The sequence below is a fragment of the Cricetulus griseus genome, chromosome 4 (assembly GCF_003668045.3).
Source record: "Cricetulus griseus strain 17A/GY chromosome 4, alternate assembly CriGri-PICRH-1.0, whole genome shotgun sequence".
In the NCBI taxonomy this organism is placed as follows: Eukaryota; Metazoa; Chordata; class Mammalia; order Rodentia; family Cricetidae; genus Cricetulus; species Cricetulus griseus.
In genome coordinates, this window is record NC_048597.1 from 170,009,705 (window position 1) to 170,031,507 (window position 21,803).

Below are 21,803 nucleotides of genomic sequence, written 5' to 3' on the forward strand. Positions count from 1 at the left end.
CTGTTAGAAGAGACGTCGCCATCACTCCAGTGGCCCCAAACACAGCCAAGCTAGGCATTTGCAGTATTTGTATATGTCAGTAATTCATTTCTATTGCTCAGATCCATCTGGGTTTAGCACATTAGAGCCGATGACATTCTATAATAATCACATTATTACTATTATTACCACCACTGTTGATATTGTTACAGTATACCACTGTATAGATCATTGTGATTATTTTCCCTGCAGAGAATTGTATGTTCTTGTCAGTGATTTTATTATAAGAATGAAACCCAAACCTTTCCCCAGGGTTCAGAGTGACAGCTTCCTGGAAGCCCCGCCTCACCCACAGAAACCAGGAAGGGAGAGAGCTGGTGCTAGGGACTTCTGGGAGACAGAGGTTTACTCCACCCTCCCACCCCTGCCCCACATCTAGGGCAGCACTTCCCAGAATGGGGTCCTTGGGCTAGCAGTGTAAACACCTCTTGGGAACTGGTTACAAATACAGATTCTTGGACTCCAGGTGGCCAAGCCGGCAGCTAAGGCTCTAAGGGTAGCTAGCTCTCTGCTGATCTGACTGCCTCAAGGTTTGGGGGCTCATTCAACTAGTTGGACACCAGAAGACATGGAATGCTCTGATGACAATTCTACCATGTTCACCAGAAATCTGGGAGGACATAGCAAGGGGGCTTAAAGAAAGTGTAAGCACCAGGGGAGAAGTTGGTGGTTCTTGGTGCCACGAGCCCATTGTCACTATCTTCCTTCAGTCTCGGTCTCCATATTAAAAATAAATTTCTACCAGACAAATGGGCAAGAGTGCCAAGGTCCTGGGGTAGGCTGGAAGATGGCTCTGTGGGTAAAATGTTTGCTATAAAAGTATGAGGATCTGAGTTCAGATCCCCAGGAAATACATAAAGCCAGATGCACTGGCACATGCCTGGAGCCCCAGCATTCTTACAGCAAGATGGGAGACACAGATAGGGAAATTCTTGGAAACTGACAGGCCAGATAGTCTGGGGTGGAGAAAAAGAGACCCTGTCTCAAAAGGTAGAAAGTAAAAACCAAGTCATCCTCTGACCTCCATATATGCGTTATGGTATATACTCTTCTGTGCATGCACACATACAGAGACAGACAGACAGAGAGTTTCATTTTTTTAAGGTCCTGAGGCTTGACAGCAAGAGGCAAATTTGACAAAGAGTGGATTCAAAGGTTCAGCTGGAATCTATAATAGGAGGGGAGATAGTTCAGAACCAGAGAGTAGCTGCTGTTAGACATCAAGAAACCCATTCGTATTTCACACATCAGGGTTTTTGAAAGTTAGGACAGTTTCTGATGGAAAAGGAGGATGGCCAGAGCTGAGCTTATCAAACAGCGAGGTAGAAGAGCTGGGACCCCAACACAGAGGCTTCAGTGTGGGCTGACTCCCAGCTACACAGGTGGGCCCTGTGGATACACTGAATACCATCTCATAGCCTTGGCTCTCAGAGTCAAGTTGGTTCTACTGTTATATGATCCATTCACCCCAGATGGGCCAGTGATGATGACAAAACGAAGTCTGGCTTAGTGAACGAAAGTTAATTGGGGTTACTCACTGGGGCATGAGTATCTCAAAGGCAGTCACGTCACTGAAAAGCCTACTCCAGCATGGATGACAACTCACTGAAATCTGTACATCTACGGCTCCCACCCAATCTGCAGGCAGCACCACCAAAGATTGTCTCCTCTCCCCAGGACCTGATTATCGCTTCCATTACCTCAAGGAGTGACCTTGGAATGTCCTGAGCTTCCTAATACTTCTAAGTGTCTTGAGCACTGTGTGATTTGTGAGCATCCCTTCTCCCCTCAGGGTGAATGGCTGAAGTTGAGACTAACAGCCACAGACAGGTACCCTAAGCTCCCTTCCTTGGCAAGTTCTTGTGCCCAGAGTTTTCCAGAGGGGACTTTGATTTGACAGCAATTTGTGTCATGGACACTTCTGAGAGATTTGGGGAAGATGGGGCGTTTGGGGCCAAGGGGATAATATCAAGTGGAGTGCATTGTCCTGACTTTTGCTTGCCTTTTTAGCCTGTGGGGAGGAAGCTGTCTTTAAATGTGATCCTACTAAGTAATGTGTGGAGAAGAAGGAAAGGCGAGTGTGGGGAGAAAAAGAAAAAAACTATTTATACCACACCTGTTTACCCTCCATTACCACCTTACCCCACCCTAGCCTTGCCTCAAGTCATCAGGGTGCTTTCCTCCTTGGAGGAGCAATGAAGATCCGAGAGCCATCATCCCCTTCACACCAACAGCTTTGGGAGTCTAAGGAGTGTGGAACACCCTCCTGCAGCTCCTTGTATCACTGAGAGGGCCCTGGGGAGAAGAGCACATCCTCATGTGGCAGTGGCAAGTGCTTGTCCCTAGGTACAAAGCAGAATCTCCACAGAGTCCAAGTCACGCATGTCTGGAGGTGGGGTGTCTGTCTGTAGGGGACCATTCCTTCAAGATCAGGTAAGGCAAGAGCCAATGAATTGATGGCAGTTATTGTGACTATGCCTCTGAGAATTCGTAGATGAGGTTTCGTTCTGTTGCTATGGCAAAACACTCTGACCAAAAGCAACTGCGTAGAGGAAAGGGTTTACCTGGCTTCTAGTTCATGTCACAGCCCATCATCAGGGGAAGCCAAAGCAGGAACTCAAGCAAGAGCTTGGATCAGATGCAGTGGGGGAACAAGGCTCTGGCTCATTCTGGCTGCTATTCAACTAGCTTTCTTAAACAGCCCAATCCTCAGGACGATTCCTCACACGATGCCCACAGACCAGCCTGATGAAGACAATTACTCAATTGAGATTCTTTCTCCAGGTGATTTTTGGGTGTGTCAAGTTGACAGTTAATGCTAATGAGGACAGCATGGGAGAGACCCCAGGAGAAGCCAAGCATCTCATCAGTGCTTAAGGATGAATGAATATTCCAAGAGTGGGTGTGGAGAGGTCACTATGACCTGGTTCTTTAGCAGCTCTTTGGCCCCTGGGCACAGAGCCATTGACACCTGCAGACTGTAGGAACTGACTCTCCTGCTCTTCCTCAGCCTTACTCTCTGGCAGGAGATCTCCTGGGAAGAGCTATGTTTTTACTTTATGAAGCCACAATGTGAGAACTTGTCAAGACTTTGTCACAGGCAGGCATAGCAGCTTACCCCAGCAATCCCAGAGCTTGGAGGATTGCCATGAATTCAAGGGTAGCCTGGACTAGGCCAACCCAAACTATAGATGAGACTGTCTCAAAAGCCAGGAATGGTGGCTTGTGCCTGTAATCCTAGGACTTGGCAGATGGAGGAAAGAGAGTCAGAAGTTCAAGGTCCTACACATGGAACCTGATATTTGAGGCCCTGTTCCAAAATTTAACAGCAACAGCAGCAAAATAACCACACAGATGGACTTTGTTACTAACCATTTTGCACATAGCAGAGCCCTCCAGAGAAGCAGAATCACCTGGTAGAAGATGAGGGCGTTAAGGAATGGTCAGTGCTAGAACCTACTGAGCCCTCAAACTTGTCTCTTTGCACCATGCTTTAATATACATGTATGTATGTACACACACACACACACACACACACACACACACACACACACACACACACACACGCTTCTGTTGTACGTGTGCATGCACACACACATTTCACAGAGGTCAGAAGGTGCCGTTAGAGTCACTGGAGCTGGTTAGAGGCAGCAGTGGGTTCTAGGAACCAAACTCTGAGAGAGCAACAAGTGCTCTTAAGGACCAAGTCATCTCTCTGGCTTCTGCACATGCTTTTAATCTTCAGGACCACCCCCAAGGAGGAGGAAGGGAGTTAGCCTAAAAGTGTGCCATAGCACAGAGGAGCCACTGTGATATATCTTTGGTCCTCAGGGTCCTGGCACCCTCAGGCACTTGTGGGACATTGGTCATTGACATGGTCTCTGACAGTGGGGTAGCTGTTGGAGGTCAGTGGTGCCATCTCTAGACAGCAGAGAGCTTAAGGAAGAGTATGGAATGACATTGTCTGGGTTCACATTCCTATGCTGCCAGGGCACCAATGGTGTTGACCCAGACTAAGACCTCCCCACTCCTCCCCGCTGCCTGACAGAAGGGAAAGTACCCTCTTTTCAGGGGTGGGCTACTCCTCTGCTCCACTCTTATAAATCAGATCTTTCTGCAAGAAAAACCCAAGTGCACTGGTATTGCCAGCTCCTTATCAGCTCTTGTTGGGCTTTTCCTAGAAGACAGCTCTCTGAGGGCCCTGAGCTCCCCAAAGACCTCTACAACCCCAGAGCCTCAAACTCCAGATACCAGTATTCCCTGACCTCGGCCTCTCACTCTGCCACCCCTTCCAGGTCTCTTGGGGTGGGGACTTCTCCATGCAGGAATTTTCTATCACATCATGAACGCCTTGGAGGAAAATCGGCAAAATTAATTGGAAATTAAAGTCACCAAATGAGCTCTGAATTAAGAAACCATTAACTCCAAATGACTGCTGGAAGGGAGCGGAAGTTAATTACAAAGGCTGCCTGGTTATTTTGTGTATTTTTTTTTTTTTTTTGCGTTGTGATGATTGTCTTAGATCCAGAGTCCTGCATCTGATTAGCATTCTGTGGCTATCCATGCTGTTTTGATGAGTGGCGTGGCCCACCCTGAAGTCCTAGGGCTACTGTCAGGCATCCAAGAATCCACCCCCTGCCTAGGGTGGGGGTCTCTCTATGCTCTGCCTGCCTTATCCATGGCAGTGTCTTCCCTGCTGCCCACTACCTCAGTCCCTCTAAGGAAAGTAGTTATCAGTAGCACTCCAGGGAGTCCTTGCCCACACATTGTCATTACATAACGGGCACCCCATTCACTTCATCAGGCTCTGCTGGGGATCAAATGGAAGAGGCTCATGGCTTATTAGCCAAGGGGCTGTGGGAGAAGTGGGGAGATGCTGACTGCCCGCCAAGAGAACCTTCCAGATGTGTTATCCTGACGCTTTGCTCTCCCCCGGGAGCAATCTACAGCTACTGAGATGATGCCCAAGAAAGGTGGGAGCAGGAAGGTTTTGTTCCTAGTTCTATCTCAACAAATCTCGGATGGGTAAGTAAACGGGAACCATCCCAAAACCTTCACTTGACCATGAAGGGAAGGATTCTTACCAGTTTGTTTGCAGTACACGCATGCTGGTGTTTGTGTGTGAGAGAGTTTGTGTGATATATGCACTCGTGAAAGCTGGAGGTCAACCTCAGGTGTACTCCTCTCCCATCACCTTATTTATTTATTTATTTTTTGAGACAAGCTGTCTTTCACTGAACCTGAAGCACACCATTTGGACTAGACTGGGGTGAGCAAGCCCTCAGGATCTGGTCTGTCTCCCCTGATGCCTGTGCTGGGATTACAGGTATGTACCACCATGCCCAGCTTTCATGTGGATGCTGGGAATTTGAACTCAGGTCCTCTTGCTTATAGCAGCGAGCACTTTACCCACTTAGGTATCCCTCTAGCTCCTGAAGAAGCGTGCTCAAATGGTCTTCCAGCTCTGGGAGTTGGGTTACCTCAGTTGAAAGATGTGACTGAGGCCATCACCTTTCACTGGCTACGGGACAGCCTCCTCCCTGAAACCCTGTTCTCTGCCTTGCAGGGCTACACCCATTCTGCATTCCACACTATTTTCACATCAGTTGGTCTAAACTGCCTACTTCACCACATCTCCCTACCTCAGTACTCTCCCAAGACTCTCTGCTGCCTGTTGAGTAAACCCTGACAGAAAAGGTCCCCAGCCCCTCACTAGAGGACCTTAAGAGATGTCTAGTCTCAAGGGAGACCCTTATTCCAAGGAGTCCTCCCTGACCGCCTGGGCCCATGGTAAACCTAAGGGTTATTATTATTATTTTATTATTATTATTACTATTATTACTAGTGTCCATGGGTTTTCTTCTCTTATATTGATCATAATCTCCTTGAGCAGCTGGATTCATATTCCCTTAGGGCTCCCACTAAAAACTGAGGAAAGTCTCCATCTTGTTTAAAAATAAAATAAAACAATTCTTTCTATTTAAAAAAAAAACTGAGGAAAGGCCTGAGAACATACAGCTTACACCTAAAGCACACCAATTGACCAACCAATAAATCCATAACCTCCTCTCCTTACTGCTCTGCCCATCTCTGGCTATAGCTCTCATCATATCTATGCTTGGTAATTCCCACCCTATCTTTATGAGCATTGATTTTTCTCATCTGCTCTCATTCCCCAGGCTGTGGGAATTTCTGAGAACAGGAGACAAGTGCCCCTTCACAGAATTCCAGAGGCTGGCACAGTGCCTCAGTAAATAAGAAATAATGAAATGATTCTTCCCTCCCAGGCAGCCTTCCCCTCCCCCACACCCCAGCAGCACCTTATCTCTTCCCTACATGGCATTAGCTTCTTCCCTCACTCATTAATTCATTTATTTGCTCAGCAACTGTTTATTAGGCATTGACTATGTGTCAAATAGGAGGGGAGGAACTGAAGAGAGACCAAGGGAGGGGCAGCCTCTTAGATAGCTTCATTTCTCCATCACACAGTGACTTCGAGGACATGCCTGAATCACTTGCGTGGTTCCATCTCTTATCTTACTGCTTGGCGCATAAAATATTCATTGAGCATCTACTGAATTAATTGGGAATGCATCTAATCAGCTTTCATACCCCTTTAAGCTTGTGGTGTCTACCAATCGTGCGGGATTCTAGAGGACTTGGCATTGCTGTAAGGCTGGAGTTGGGGTGGGGGAGGCAGGGGCACACACAAGCCAAGCTCCTTGAGAAGAGGTTTCTATTCAATGATCATGGTCTAAACATCTCTGCCCTTGAGGATCTTGGAATCTAAAAGAAAACAGGAGGGGAGAGGGAAAGAGAGCTGGATACTCTCTGTGGGGTAAGGGCAAATTTAGAGGGATCATGGGACATTCATGGAGAGGCTCTGGTGGTCCAAATGAACATTCTTCTGTTCTAGACATTGGAAGGGGACTTCCCAGAGAAGAATTTTTTAAAAAGTCTCATATAGCCCAGGCTAGTCTTGAACTTGTGGCTAAATTGGCCTTGAACTCCTTGACTCTTGATCTTCTGCCTCCACCTTCCAAGTACTGGGATTACAGAAATGCACTAGTACTTCTGGTTTATGCATTGTTGGGGCTCAAACCCAAGGCTCTGTGCTTGCTAGGTAAGTACTCTACCAACTGAGCTGCATGCATAGTCCCAGGGGAGGATGCTTGATCTAGAGAGTAAGTAGGCAATGTACAAGAGAAGCAAGGAAAGGCAAGTGCAAACACTCAGTGAAGAGAAGCAGTGGAGAGTTGCAGTGCAAGCTCCATGTTGCCCAAGCTCTGGAGATAAAGGAGAGGGTGGACTGGTGAAGCTAGAGAGTGGACCAGAGGAAGGGTATGTTCTAGCCTAAGAAGGAGCACAGGTTTTATCATATGAGCTGGGAGGAACTTGAGCATTGCCATAGGCCTTGGAAAGACAACAGAGGAGAAAACAGCATTCATGAGGGTGAAGTAATGCAAACCCAGCATGCATTAGATATGTATCTAATCCCCCTTACCTGACCAGTACCCCGTCTCCCTCCACTCAGTAGGAACACTTTCCTCTTGGTACAACACACCTCTGCCAAGCAGGACTGCTTTCCTAGATAACCATCCCACTGTGTGACTACCGTTGGCCAACCACAATATCCACTCCCTGGCCATTATGGTTGACTAGGATGATCATGTGATCTCATTTGAGCCACTGGGGCTCAGATCTGGTGTGTGTGTGTGTGTGTGTGTGTGCATGCGCATGTGCAGGTCTGTATGCACATATGTGAGTGTGCTTTCCTCAATCTTTCACCATCATATTTGAGACAAGAACACTCATCGAACCTGGAACTCTCTATATTCAACTAGACTGGCTAGCCCTAGTATCCTCCTGTCTCCACAATCCCAGAGTTGGCTAAGGGTGCATAACACTGCTCTGGCTTTTATATGAGTGCTGGAGATTGAACTCAAGTTCTCATGGCAACAACTGATGGCCATCTCTCCAGCCCCTTTGGTCTACTTTGCTAGAACAAAGGAGCATGTCCCTTTCTGCTGAGGATGCCTGTACTTTTGGTAGCTCTCTGCTTAAGGTCTGATAAAGATCTGCCTGAACAAAGCCAGAACTGAGGAATGAAAAGCCAAGATTGACATGTGACTGAGTTATGTACATGTGCCTGTGTTCTTGGAGCAGTGTGATCTAGGTCTGGAATTTTCTGTGGAATTCTTTTTTAAAGTTAATTCGGATTATGTTTCCTGTTTCTGTTATTTGCAAATGAAAAAAAAATTCTACAACACTGAGAAGGGATCTAGAGGTGCTGGAGTCTTCTAGGGGAACATACCAAATTAACTGCTTGTGTTTTGTAGACTAGAGGCTGGGCTGGGGAATTGAAGCAGAAGACTGTGTGTTTACAATGTTTGATCTGGGAAAACATCTGTGAGGAAAGACCAGAGTACATCCCAGATTTCATGTCTGAGGGGAGCAGTTTTAATTTAAAGAGGCAAGATGGACCTAGGACCCAAACCATGGTGGAAGATGAGAACTGACTCCCAAAGCTATTCTCTAATCAGTACATAGACAGCATGGCACACATGCACCCACACCTACACACAACACACATGGAAGGAAGGAAGGAAGGAAGGAAGGAAGGAAGGAAGGAAGGAAGGAAGGAAGGAAGGAGCTATCCAGCTTTATGCCAAAAAGGAAGATAAAAGGAAGCAGATTTGGGACAACCAGTTGGAACCAAGCTCTGCAGCCACACTGGGAAGAAGCAAGGTTATTTAAGAAATACCCTGAGGGAAAGACCTGTGTGACAGGTTTGGAAGCTGGTCTTTGTTTCTAGGTCTGTAAGGCAAATGGTGGCAGCCAGAGATGGGGGGGGGGCATTCCTTAGATGCTTTCTGAGTCCCTGGACTCCACAGCCAAACCTCTAGGACCAGGTAATTTATGAACTTCTTTCTTAAAGAACCTAAAAATAAATGGCATCATATACTGGCATATCAGGTGGTGTGGCTGAGAGGGGTGCCTGGGCAGGCTCCCCAAAATGTCACTTTTGCTCTTGGTATCTCCTTTTCCTTGACTGTCAAATGTAAGCACTAATCACCTCCCTGCCTTGCTCACAGGGTCATTATGATGATTGGACAAGACAAGGGACGGAAAAGTGCTGTGAACAGCAGAAAACTCGAGTGGAAGAACTAAGGCCGTAGTCCGGTTCGGTCCCACCTGTTATGACTCTCGTTCCTTGCATCCTTATTGTTAAAAATCATCGCCTTTTTCTCTCCAAGCAATGAGGAAAAATGCCAAGAGGTGTTTCAAGATCACCACTGTGGATATTGCTGATTGCTTACTGGGTCTTCACCTCCTCCGGTCACTTCTTCCATTCACAGAACCCAGCATTCTGTGTCTAACCTGTAGACCAAGGACCACACGTGGCTACAGATAGCTATGAACATGGCCCCATACAAATCCTAAATTTATTTGAAAACATTTTGTTGTGTGTGTGTGTGTGTGTGTGTGTGTGTGTGTGTGTGTGTGTGTGTGTGTTTTGAGAGTGAACTCTGCAGTTGAAAACTTGGTACTGCCATGTTGAAAGGTTGAACACACCTGAGGTCCAGACCATGTGCATGTCCAATTGTCTTCCAGGAAGGTAAAGGTTTTCACTCGAGTGGCCACAGCTATCCCTTCCCTTGCCAATTATTTTAGGAAGGGTGTTGGTTTGTTTTAAACTTATATTATATTTTTATTTATTTTGTGTGCCTGTGGGGGTACCTTGCACATCTACAGCCGACACACATGTGAAAGTCAGGGGACGCCTTGCAGGAGTCAGTTCTCTCCTTCCACTGAGTAGGTCTAGGGATTGAACTGTGTAGTCAGAAAGGTAACAGGTGCCTTTATCTGCTGAGGCATCTCACCAGGCCTAAGAAAGACCATTTGAACTATTTTTTGCATTTAAGATTCAAGAGATAGACATCTGGGAGGCATTGATAATGATCTTGCATTGATTAAAAGCACTGACAAGGCCCACACAGAAACTGCTGCATCTCACAAGGATAACGTGAAGCCAATGGTGGGAAAGAGAGCTAGGCCTGAGTCATAGCACCTGGAGCTGCTGCTTGTTAGGTTAAGTCACTAAACTCCTTGTTTGGATCAGTTGACCTTTGTCAACTGATTGTCACAGGTTACTTCCAGGGGCTGGGAAGCCCTGCACCCTCATTAGCTCCCAGCTCTGTTGCTCAGCCTCTTCCCCTGGCACAGTGTCCTCCATCCTACATCATGGCTTCACCTGGATGCTCCACAGGTCTGAGCCCATCTTCTACTAATGCTGAAAGGCAGAAATCTGAGATTGAGTGGGAGAGGGCTGGCCAGGAAATGTGGGCCTGCCTACCCTCTTACAGAGGCTTCCGCTGCACATACAGTCCTCTCCCACAGATCCCTGGCATTTTAAAGGAAATATTTATTCTCACTTGGACCAAGAATTGAAGAAGGAACTGTGACTCTGAGGGAACATGCCTAAGGGGAACTAGAGTTAGAACTCACACTTGGGAACACAGAGGCAGAGAGCCTGGCCCTTTCGACTTGATACCCCAGCTTGGGTCTGAGGCAGAAAGGTAGAGAGCTCTCGGCAGAGGGGCGGGGGCAGAGGTGGGAGGGGCACTCAAAAGCATAGACATGGCTAGTTAGACACGAGAGGCCCAGAGCTCCTCCTTAGGGAAAACTGGAGCACAGGGTCAGAAGCCCTGACTGAGAAAGTAGAAGTGTAAGTCATGCCTTGCAAAGGTGGCAAAGACCATGAACCCTATCTTCAGCATCTCAGTGTAAGCTCACAAGAGGCAGTGATCAAAGGCTGAAGCCAGACCAAGGACTTCGAGAATGAGCCTGGAGGCAGAGTCCTGTGGAACCCAGGCCCATTTTGTTACAACACACACACATACACACACACTTTCTTCTCTCTATAATTTTTGCATGTATGTTGTTCATGTGCACACACATGTAAGTATGTACGTATGTACCCATGGAGACCAGAGACTGGCACTCGGTGTTTTTCTCAATTGCTTATCACATTGTGTTTTGAAGCAAAGCCTCCCACTGGACCTGGATCTCACTGATTCTGCTAGGGTGGCTAGCCAGACAGCCCTAGGAGTCTGCCGCCTTTGCCTCCCCAAGCTAGGATTACAGACAAATGTGTAATGCTGCATTCACCTGCCTCATGGGCACTTGGGGACCCAAACCTGAGTTGAATTTCATACTTTCACGACAAGTACTTTACCCACTGAATTATTTTCCCAGCCCAAGACTACGCTTTCTGCTCCATCCCAGCCCATCCTCTGACAGCAGACCAGAATGCATGAGGAAGTTGCAGAATCCCTAAGGGAGACCTGTGGGAGTACAGGCGTGACCTGGAGGCTAAGTGCTCCAACCCTCTGGCCCAAAGACTCCCAGCCACCCCCCCTCACTCATTCTTGCCACCACATAGCCCACATCCAATTCAGCACCATCTCTGAGTCTGAGAGCCTTCTAACCACCCCCTCATCCTGGAGTATCTTCCTCCTCCATCTGTTGCCCTCTCTCTGGAAGCTTTCTTTCATTCCCATCACTGTTAAAATGTTTAGTGGCTCTCCATTACCTTCAAGTTGAAGTCTAAAGGCTGGAGAGATAGCTCAGTTGGTAAAGCACTCACTATACAAGTCCATGAACTTGTTCAATCCCTAGAAGATGATTTTTGTTTTTCTTTTAAGCCAAATATGGAGGCCCATGTTCGTAATCCCACTATGGAAAGACAGTCAAGCAGATCCCTGGGGCCTGTGGGTTGGCTAGCCTGCATACTTGGTGAGTTCTAGGCCAATGAAGTGACCATGTCTCCAAAACTAAGGTTGATGGCACCTGAAGAATGATACTCAAGATTGGCCTCTGGCTTATGACCCTGTCCCCATCACCACACACACACTAAAGATGAAGTTCAATCCAACATCCTTACCACCACCTGGTGCTCTTTATTATCCTGCCAATGTTCCTTCTCGGGCTTCCTTTTCACTCATCTCCTTGAACTTAAACTTTGACCACGCTGTACTTCATTCAGGTTCTCAATATGCCAGGTTCTCTTTTATATGTGAACCTTTCCAGGTGCCCTTTCTGCCTGCCCCAAATAGTCTCATGTCCCCTGGCTTTTCTCATCGCTCCCCCTGCTCCTATACTTGCCTGGCTACCCACATCTCTTACTGATGTCATTTCCAATGGAAAGCCTGTCATGATGCCCTGGCTCATGTCCCTCCTTTCCTTGGGATTTCATTGCTCCCTGCACTTAGTGTCACAGTATCCAGCCATTGGCCTCTTTACCTATTTACTCCCCTCTCTCCAACATGCACACTTTTGGACTTCTCAAGTATTGAGGTAAATCACAAAAACTTTCCAATATTTGACAATGTTTGATCTATGAAATGGCCAATTTTATATGATTCAACTGAATACAAGGGCCATGAATACTTTGTTGCCTGTTAGAGTCCAGAATTCCCTGCAAAGTCCAAAGCACAGGGGTGGGCAGTAAGCATATATCATTTTTGGTGTGATGCCAACTTGAGGACTTTATACCTGGTGGCCAGAATCCACAGGAAACTCTTGAGTGCTAGAACTGGGGTATTCTGAGCAAGTGTCTCCCATGTCATCACACAAAGCTGCATCTACTTGGTGCTGACCACAAACACCAGAAGCCCTACTGTCTTCCTAGGCTGACTTAGTCTCCAGCTTTCATAAGCCAAAGATATACTCTAGGTCTGAGGCATGTTCCTAAACTGGGGGACTTAGGGTCAAACCTGAAGACCCCCTCTATGCAGGTAGGCCATCCGTGTGTCACCTCCTTTTTGCACCTACCCTTGCTAGAGCAACCCAACAGAGGAAGGGCACATAAGCAGAAAGAGGGGTGGTTTGCAGTGACAGCCCCAGGGAGAGAAAGAAAGAAGTGGTGTTTGAAAAAATATTTTTAGCAGGGCTGGAGAGATGGCTCAGAGATTAAGAGCACCGACTGCTCTTCCAGAGGTCCTGAGTTCAATTCCCAGCAACCACATAGTGGCTCACAACCATCCGTTATAAGATCTGGTGCCCTCTTCTGGTGTGCAGATATACATGGAAGCAGAATGTTGTATGCATAATAAATAAATAAAATCTTTAAAAAAATATTTTTGGCAGTATTGTCAAGTAAGAGAACAGAGCCACTTAGAAAGTTCTGTAGCAGCTTAAGACCAAGGTTGCTAGAAGTCTGGACTTGGTGACAGCCTTGACAGTGAACCAAAGAGAGAGTTTACTCAGACAGATGTATCAGATGATGGAGCTCAATTGGCTAAGACAGTCAGAGTTGGGGTGGGGAGGAGAGCCAAAATAGAACCTGGGAAAAGGGAGAAGTTGATGGCAGAATGGCAGGGATTTCATCAGTCCAGGAGGAAGATAAGAAAAAAGAAGAAGAAAGCTCATACCCAGAGATAAGAGGCAAATGGAGAAACGAGAGGCAGAGAAGCACAGACATGTAGCTGAGACCGTATATGAACCTGTTCTGTGGAGCATCTACTGGGCAGAAAACAGCCAGGACCCAGAAACCAAGCTGGTACTATGAGGATTTCTATTCCTGCTAGGTTTTTGGGAGAGCCTGGAGCCCTGAGGCATCTAATTTATTCCCAATGCTTATTCCTAGGTGGCTTGAGCCAGCCCCCAACCTGGGACTCATGACTTCAACCCTGATACTTTCTGGCCCCTTGCCAGCAGCATTCACCTGGATCCTCTCCATCGTCTAAAGAGGCTGGAGTCTGAACCTCAGATCGAATCTTCTAGAGGGACACTGCAGCCACAGGAAGTGAGCCAGGATGCAGCCCTGGGAGAGAAGCAAAATGCCCTCTCTCCACCAGCTATGGAAGGCCCTGGGGAGACTCCACTACCCCTCAGAGACAAAAATCTCTGCTCTTGGTCAACCACCCGATGTCCTGCAACACACGCTTCCCTTTCCCCTGTGCTGCCAGGGCAGGACAACCCTTCTTGTTGCTTTCCTTTGAGTGAAAAGCCTAGTAGCATGAACCACAAGCAGGTGGTACAGTTTTCAAACATAAAGGGAATATCTTTCCCTTCAAAACAAAGTACTTGAGACTGACTCCTGGCCCCTGCCACACACACACACACACACACACACACACACACACACACACACACACACACACGGACTGTTCATGAGCTGATAGAAAGGTGAGCCAGGAGAAGAGGGTCCTGGAGAGGGCTATAACCAAAAGAAAAGGGCCCTCTAAAGAGCCATCATCGTGGCATACCCCAGCCTCCCTGGGGAGAGGAGGCACCTGGCATACAATGCTCAGAGCAGCCTATGGCCTCCTGTTCCAGGTCTCACAGGCAACCTGGCTCCCACTCCAATGTCTACTAGAGGGATTCAACTCTTATCTTTTACATTGCCTGTCATGTGGATGGTGAAATCTAGGGAAACAGGAGATCCCATTAGAGCTCCATCTGAGGACCTACTATGGGGCAAGAGGGGGCTCCAAAAGGCTAGGAAAGTCCTGCCAAGCAGTCACACAGTCCTAGAGCCCCCACCCTCAGTTCACAGCCCCATAGCACAGGGCTCCCTATCTCTGCCCCATCTTATTAGTTCAGTTCCTTTTTAAAGCTCATAGTACACATGCGCTCAGAAGCAAACATGAGGCCAAAGACTCACACGCATAACCATGTTCATGTGTGTCTGCATACAGAGGCACACATGCAGGAGGCTTGAGCCAGGACTAAGTGGCCAGGAAGAGCTATTCATAATTTGTCAGTGGCCTTCTGGGTTAAACTTTAAGTCCAAAAACTAAGTGAATCATGTTGCTACAATGTTCTCTCTTGGAACTCCACTGTGGCTGTTAAATAAGGCCTGGATCCCTAGCATGAAATGCAGCATGGCAGGAAGTCATGTACCTTCTTCCTTCCATTGCCTGCCACTGGCTCTCTCCCTCCATGGGTCTCCCTTGCCACCCCGTGTTGTTGGGTTGCTGAATGAGAAGGGTGCCCCTTCTCAGTGAATAATCTATGATTCAGGAAGCATTTTTCAAACAGAGAAAAGTTGTTGTTCAAAGGTAAAGGAGGGTCAGGTGTAGCCACTGACCATCTGGGCTCAAGCATCAAATCCTGAAAGACCACTGACTGGGGTCAGGGGACACATAATACACCATGAGAAATCAGCCAGACATCAGAGCAGAGTGGGGTGCGTGTTTTTTACATTCCAAAGAATGGTCTACAGTGGCCATGTTTTGGGTTTTGAATGTGTGGATTTATTTAGTATATAGCAAGCAAAAGTGAAAGAATAACGAATAGCAGACAGAAGCAGCAAATACCAAAACATCATCAAACCAGCTACTAAAACATCCACAGAGACCAACTGAAGAAGTTGAGGCAGTCAATTCCCAGTTGAGCTTTCTTCCATGGATGAGCTTCCCGTTCCCCCTGTAGGCAGTTTAATACCATGGGATAAATAGTAAGCTCTGATGGAAATGTCTTATCTTCTAGCCCTTTTTAAGGACACAATGATTTTGCTCTTGGACTATTTTTCTGTTCTCTTCCTCCCTGTCCCAGAGTTAGTAGAACCAGCCCATCTCTAGATAAGGAGTCTTGGAGAACACTGAGGCTAACACACTTGGCTCTAAAATGGGGGACCCATCCTACTTCCAGAGCTACCTTCTCAGCGAACCTATACAATACACCACAGTTTAGCAACATAGTGTATATTACAGTGTGAGATCCAGAGAGGAAAAGGAAGACACAGCTGAACCACTGGTCCCTTATCTTAGAGCAGGCAGTTGCCAGCATCAGCATTGATATCTGGGCTACAGTCACCAGAGGAAACCTCAGGAGACAACTTAGGAGGGACAGCTCCAGGGAAAGGTAGATCAGTTATGACCCTTTGGGGCTGAAGGCTTGCTGTACTGCCAGTGATTTTTCCATCTTGGGCCTGAACTGCCAAGAAATGGTATTTGCTGTGCCTGAGTCCGGCTGGCCTGGCCACTAAGACGGAACAGACTCTTTCACAAGGTGGGGACAGGCACAAGCTCTAACAAGCAGGACCCCATGTCATGGTGTCCAGTCTATGGATGTGTCTCCCTTATCAGGGCCTGGACTTCCTCGTCCATCGTTAGTCCCAGGCGTTCCAGATCAGAGTTGGACATAGAGTGTCCCAGGAGCCCCCTAACCAGGGGCAGCTGAGTGGATGCTTCTCAGGGGCCTCTCTGCTCTACACTCACTTCACTAGATGCTCCCAAGGGTCCTGTTTCCTCCAGGATTTGGAAGGCATTGCCTTTTATGGTTCTTGTCCTGGAAAGTTATGGAAACCCAATTTGAATCAATTAGGTCCCCAAGGAATGTCAGTAGATCACAAAGCCAAATAGTGGAGAAGGCCAGGGGTAGTAAGTGAGATCAGAAGTGAGACTGTTAAGTCCCAAACCTCCCTTGATTTTTCTTGCTGAGTCCTTGAAGCTATTGGCTCCTTTATTCCTTATAGCTTCCTTACAGGTCAGCATGGAGGCTCCTGGCTACCACTGGACAACTTTTGTTCTGGATTGCCTGCACAGAAGGGGATGTTTCCTAGGTTCTCAAAGTTTCAGTCTCAGAAAGGATGTTAGCTGTGCAGGTTTGCAACACAACTAGCCTTCAAAAGGAAACTCCATTGCCAAAATGACAGAAGGGCTGGGCAAGTTCCTCATGCCACCTTCAGCACTCCCTCCCCGCAACCTGGCATGTGCACCTCTGGTCGTACAGGAGCTGAAGGTTGTAGCTGTATTGGTGAGGAAAGGGTCCAAGTGACATCCTGAAGCTGTCACTACTCCTGTTGTATCAGATCTACTCTCAGAGTTTCTCTGGCATTTAAGTCCTTCACAATTCCTTCCCCATACTGTTGCCACTCCAGCCACCTGCACCAAATCCTGGTTCCAGACAGGTAACTTCATGCAGAGCAGTAACAAGTGTGGTCTCCGGAGCTAGCTCACCTTGGGTTCAGATCCTAACCTCACCATTTATTCTGTGGGCTGGATGACCCTAGACTTTGGTTGTTTGACTTCCCTGAGCCTTGGTTGTTTTAAACAAATTCAGCTGTGTACATGCCCTGGATCAAAGCCTGGCTCCCCATTAAGTCCTCAGGAAATGTAAGCAGTTTTCCTGGCCTATACATTTGGATTGGCAGACTCTCATAGATATAATGCCGCCTTCTTGTCCAAATACTCCTCCTTCCCAGCTTTCCCCTTTCGATACTCCTCACCACCACACAGACTATCCTCTAGGCCCTGAAAATAGCCATCTAATTGCCCAATACCCCATAAGAGGAAATGTGCCCACCCATCTGGTCCAGAGCCCTGGTACTGACTTTCCATTGGCAAGTCCTGTCTCCGGAGCACTATGGCTAGGGTCTAGGCACACGGGGACATGCCTGACTCCTTTCTCAGCAAGTTAGGCAGGCCAGTGGCAGGAGGACACTGTCTCTGACACTGAAAAATAAGCACAGTCTGTCCCATGAGATGACAGGTGATGAGTGCTAGTCAGTATCTGCTGGCTGATTGACACCCGCCTTCTGACCTTGAGCAGGGGACATGCTCACCCATCTGCAGGAGTTTGAGGCTGGGAGGGACAGGAAAAGCAGAATGACAGACATAGGCAGAGTGCAGATTTCCCAGATTTAATTCTAGACATGTGTGTCTAATATATCATCTCCCTCTGGCCTTGGGACCGAGTCTCTAGGCCTGTCCCTGCTTTCCATCCTCCCTTCTTGAATCTGTCTTAGCTGAGGTAGTGCCCAAGGCTGCAGGTGGCTGAGCAGGCAGGAGTGAGAGTTATAGGAGTTTGAATAAGACAAACACAGATTAGTCAAGGTCTGCCAGACCCAATTACATCTCCATGGAGCCCATTGAGGCATTACTCAGTCCACAGGCCCCTCTGATTGAAGCATGCCAGGCTCTACTGTCTCCTGGCTTCTGGCCACAGAGGGAATTAAGAGTGTCCCTCCTAGTCATTGAGTAAACCTAGGGTCAGAGGTGGTACCCACAGTTCTTTGGGTTCAGCAAATAAGCATGGATAAAGGGGCTATCACTTTTCCCTCCTAACCTAGGATGGAGGAATAAAAAGGGACAAAGAGTAGACTGGGGTCATTCATGGTCCTTGGTCTAACTTTTTCCAGGAACTGGAAGGTTAGGAGAAGAGAGAAATCATCTGGGAAAACATCAGAACTGGTGTGGTGTGGTGTGGTGTGGTGTGGTGTGTGTGTGTGTGTGTGTGTGTGTGTGTGTGTGTGTGTGTGTGTGTGTGTGTGTGTACAGTGGAGAAGATTCCTGTAGGGGATACAGTGAAGGAGCCTCCTTGCTTACACATTCCTAAGCTAACCCTCCTCATCCTTCTATCTTGAGAATTCCTGACTATCCTAGCAAAGAATGAGGCCAGATAATTCCAAACATCAAGTCTATTTAACTTGGGGCCACATTACAGAATTATTTTTTCCATCAGGAAATTTGCTGAGGCAAAATGGTGTTTGGTGTTAGCAAATATTGAGCCAGTCAGCTTCCCCCGGGTTCCCACTGGTGGGAGGGTGCTGGGGAACTATGGCCTTGCATTGACAGGAAGAGCTCTGTTGTGACTGCCAATCTGAGAAGATCCTATACCTCTGCTTTGGCCTCGGCTAAGCCCTCTGCCTGGAATGTTCTAGAACCTGGTGAAGAACCACACCTGCCACTTTTGGCTTCATCACTCCTGGAATCTCTGTGCAGCAATGGTCCTGTTCCTTCCATACAATGCAGGTGTTTTCTACACAGAGGTTTGCTCAATCCTCCAGCCCCAGGATCTATGCCCCATTATTGTTGTTGCCTGTTTAATTAATGTACTTTTACCACCTACTGTGTGCCAGGCCACTTATGAGGAGTCCTTTTCACTCCTTAAATGGCTTACAGGATCAAACCCAAATTAAACTTCTGGTTTTTGAGATAATGCCTCCTGTAATCCCAGGCTGTCCTCAAACTTATTTAGCCAAAATTGACCTTGAACTTCCTTCCCATCCTCTGGCTTTTGCTTCCTGAGTGATGGGATTACAAGCAATGCCACCACTCCCAGTTTGTGCAGTGCTGGGTACCCAACTCAGGGCCTTGTGAATGCTAGGGAGGCACTCTACAGGGTGAGCTGCATTCTCGAGTGGCTTTTTGAACTTACAGAAATTATAACTCACACTGCTCAGGAAGGGAGGTAGACAATAGACTCTTGGCTGACACCAGAGCCCAAGGTGAAGTTATCTACGCAATGCAGGAAATGGGCAGGAGAACCATAATGTAAGCCACACCCTGGATGCTGGCTGCCTGAGTGCCCAGCTGTGCCCACACCACCCCCAGACACTCCCAGACAAGCTTGACTACACCATCCAGACTCAGGACAAAACAGCCCTGTAAGAATGAATCAATAGCCCTGAGCCACTACAGCTTGAATGCTGTCTCCCCACCCTCTTCCCTCCCCTGGGTTCCTAGCTCCTCTCCTTGATGCTGCTTCTTTTCTCTCCCTCCCTCACTCGCTCTTCTCTCTCCTTTTCTCTCTCTCCCACACAGCTGCCTCTTAAGAATGCCAGATGATGGTGCCTTGCTGCTCTGTAGTCCCAAAGCTCCAGAAGGCCATAGGGCTGCAGTTTTACTGCTCTTTTTCCATTAGTGAAAAAAAATCTTACTGGAAGTGGACAACCCTATTCAGGGTCCCCCAACCTCCAACTACAAGGACTGTGCCCTTCTCTTCAGCCGTTCACCTTCCCTGAAGGTTTAAATGCATAAGCATATATACAGGCATGCATACATGAATGCCCACATCCCTCTACTTCCTACCTGATTAGAACAGATAGATGGGCTTGCGGATGTGTGCAAGAGATGGGAAGGTGGGAGGCCCATTAGCAGACAAGGAGGGTAGCTCAGCAAATGAAGGATGGCAAGCTGGAGATGAATGGGAAGGAAAGATGGAAGCAAGTATTTACATTGTTGGTGTATAGAGATACCATTTGTGTGCCAGCTGCAGGTTGAGCCGATGATATCCTTAAGTGGTGGTTACGTTGCACAAGAGGTGTGTATAAATCTAGAGGTCTCCTAAATCTCTGGTTAAATTTGGGCAGCACCCATGGTCTGGGTGATCGGTGGACAGCCTCAAAGCTGGGGGGTGGCAGCCGTTCCCTAAAGGCATAAAGGGCACAGAAGATGAGGCACTGGCCTGAACCAGGGTCAGCAAAATCCTATAAAGGTCGGGGAAGTAAGAATTTTAGGTGTCCCAAGCTAAGGAGTCTGTGGCAATGACTCAGTTCTGCAATTGATTCATCAGTCTGCCAGAGATGATATATGATTGGGAGGATGTGCCTGCATACCATAAAACTTTATTTGGGGGCACTAGAATTTGAATGCCATAAAATTACCTTATGTCATGAAATATTATTCTTCTTTTGACTTTTCCTTCAATCATTTAAAACTGTAAAAACCATTCTTCATTCACAGGCTGTATAAAAATGGGCAGTGGGGACCATTGCTTGCTAATCCCTGAGCCAATGATGTTAGGAAGAACTGGGCCTCCACATGATATATAAGCTGTCAGATAGATAGCAAACTCCCTAGCCTCAACTCCTGCAAGGTGCCTTTTCTCTCTAGAGAGAGAAGCCAAAACTAGGAGTATACCAGCATCCAGGGCCCTCGGAAGTTCTAGTTCTTGCAAATCACTAACCCAGCATTTTGATGGTAATTCACTTCCCATGTAGCCTGCCTACTGGGAGAGATGCTGTTCTGCCAAGACAAACATCCGCTGCACTTGAGTAGCATCTTATTATAAATTAATAAATTGGCATCGGGTGCGTATATAAATATCAGTCCCCGTGAGCTCGGTACATGCGTCTGCCACAGGAAGATGAATCTGCTTAGCACCCAGCTCACACAGCAGCTTCCCAAGTCTTCCGAGTCTAGCAGTCAGGACTTCTGTATTTTCTCTCGGTAGATGCCGTCTTTAAAGGCCTCCAGGCTGCTTGCTGACTGCTGGCGAATCTCTCACTACCCCCACTGCCCAACTTGCTGTTATGTAGGGGTGGACTTGGTGCCTGGGTGTGGATGGAGGTATCAGGGGTGGTAGATAAATGAAGGCGTAGATCCATCAAAGGGAGATGGCAGGTATCAGGGATGGGTGAATATAATCAGTATGCCTGTGCCCATCAGAAAGAGTACCTTGCTGGACACAGCAGGTGACAAGAAAGCCACTATGCCCTGAGGAGGAAAGGAAGAGTTAAGAGCTAGCACGTTGGTAACTGCCCACTACATGCCAGCTGTAAGACATAGTGCCAGCTCTGACTAACCGTCCCCCTTTCTTCCTGCCCTCATGACCTTATGCTCATGAGCCTGACCCTCACAGGCCTGACTCAGGCCTCCCTGACTCAGTTATTAGTTAAAAGACAATCATCTATTCCCCAACCTTTCAGGAGCATCGGGGCACCCCTCCTCAAGTAAGGAAGTCCCCAGTCTTTATTTAGGACCAGTGCTGAGTGTTCTGCCCCGAATCCCACTTGCAGGGCCAGAGCTCTTCACAGCAGAGATTTCCTTCTAGTTTAGGCTTCCAGAATGGAGTCCCAGCCTATCTCTAACCTTCACCCCTCCCTTCTACTCTCCTAACAGTGCAGTATCCATCCCAGCCTTTCACCTAGTACAAGTCAGGCTGTCTGCTCCTGAAGCCCTCCCTGATGGCCAACAACCGAGACCACTTACCTATGGGATGTTATGGGTCTGCATGTACGGTTCATCATT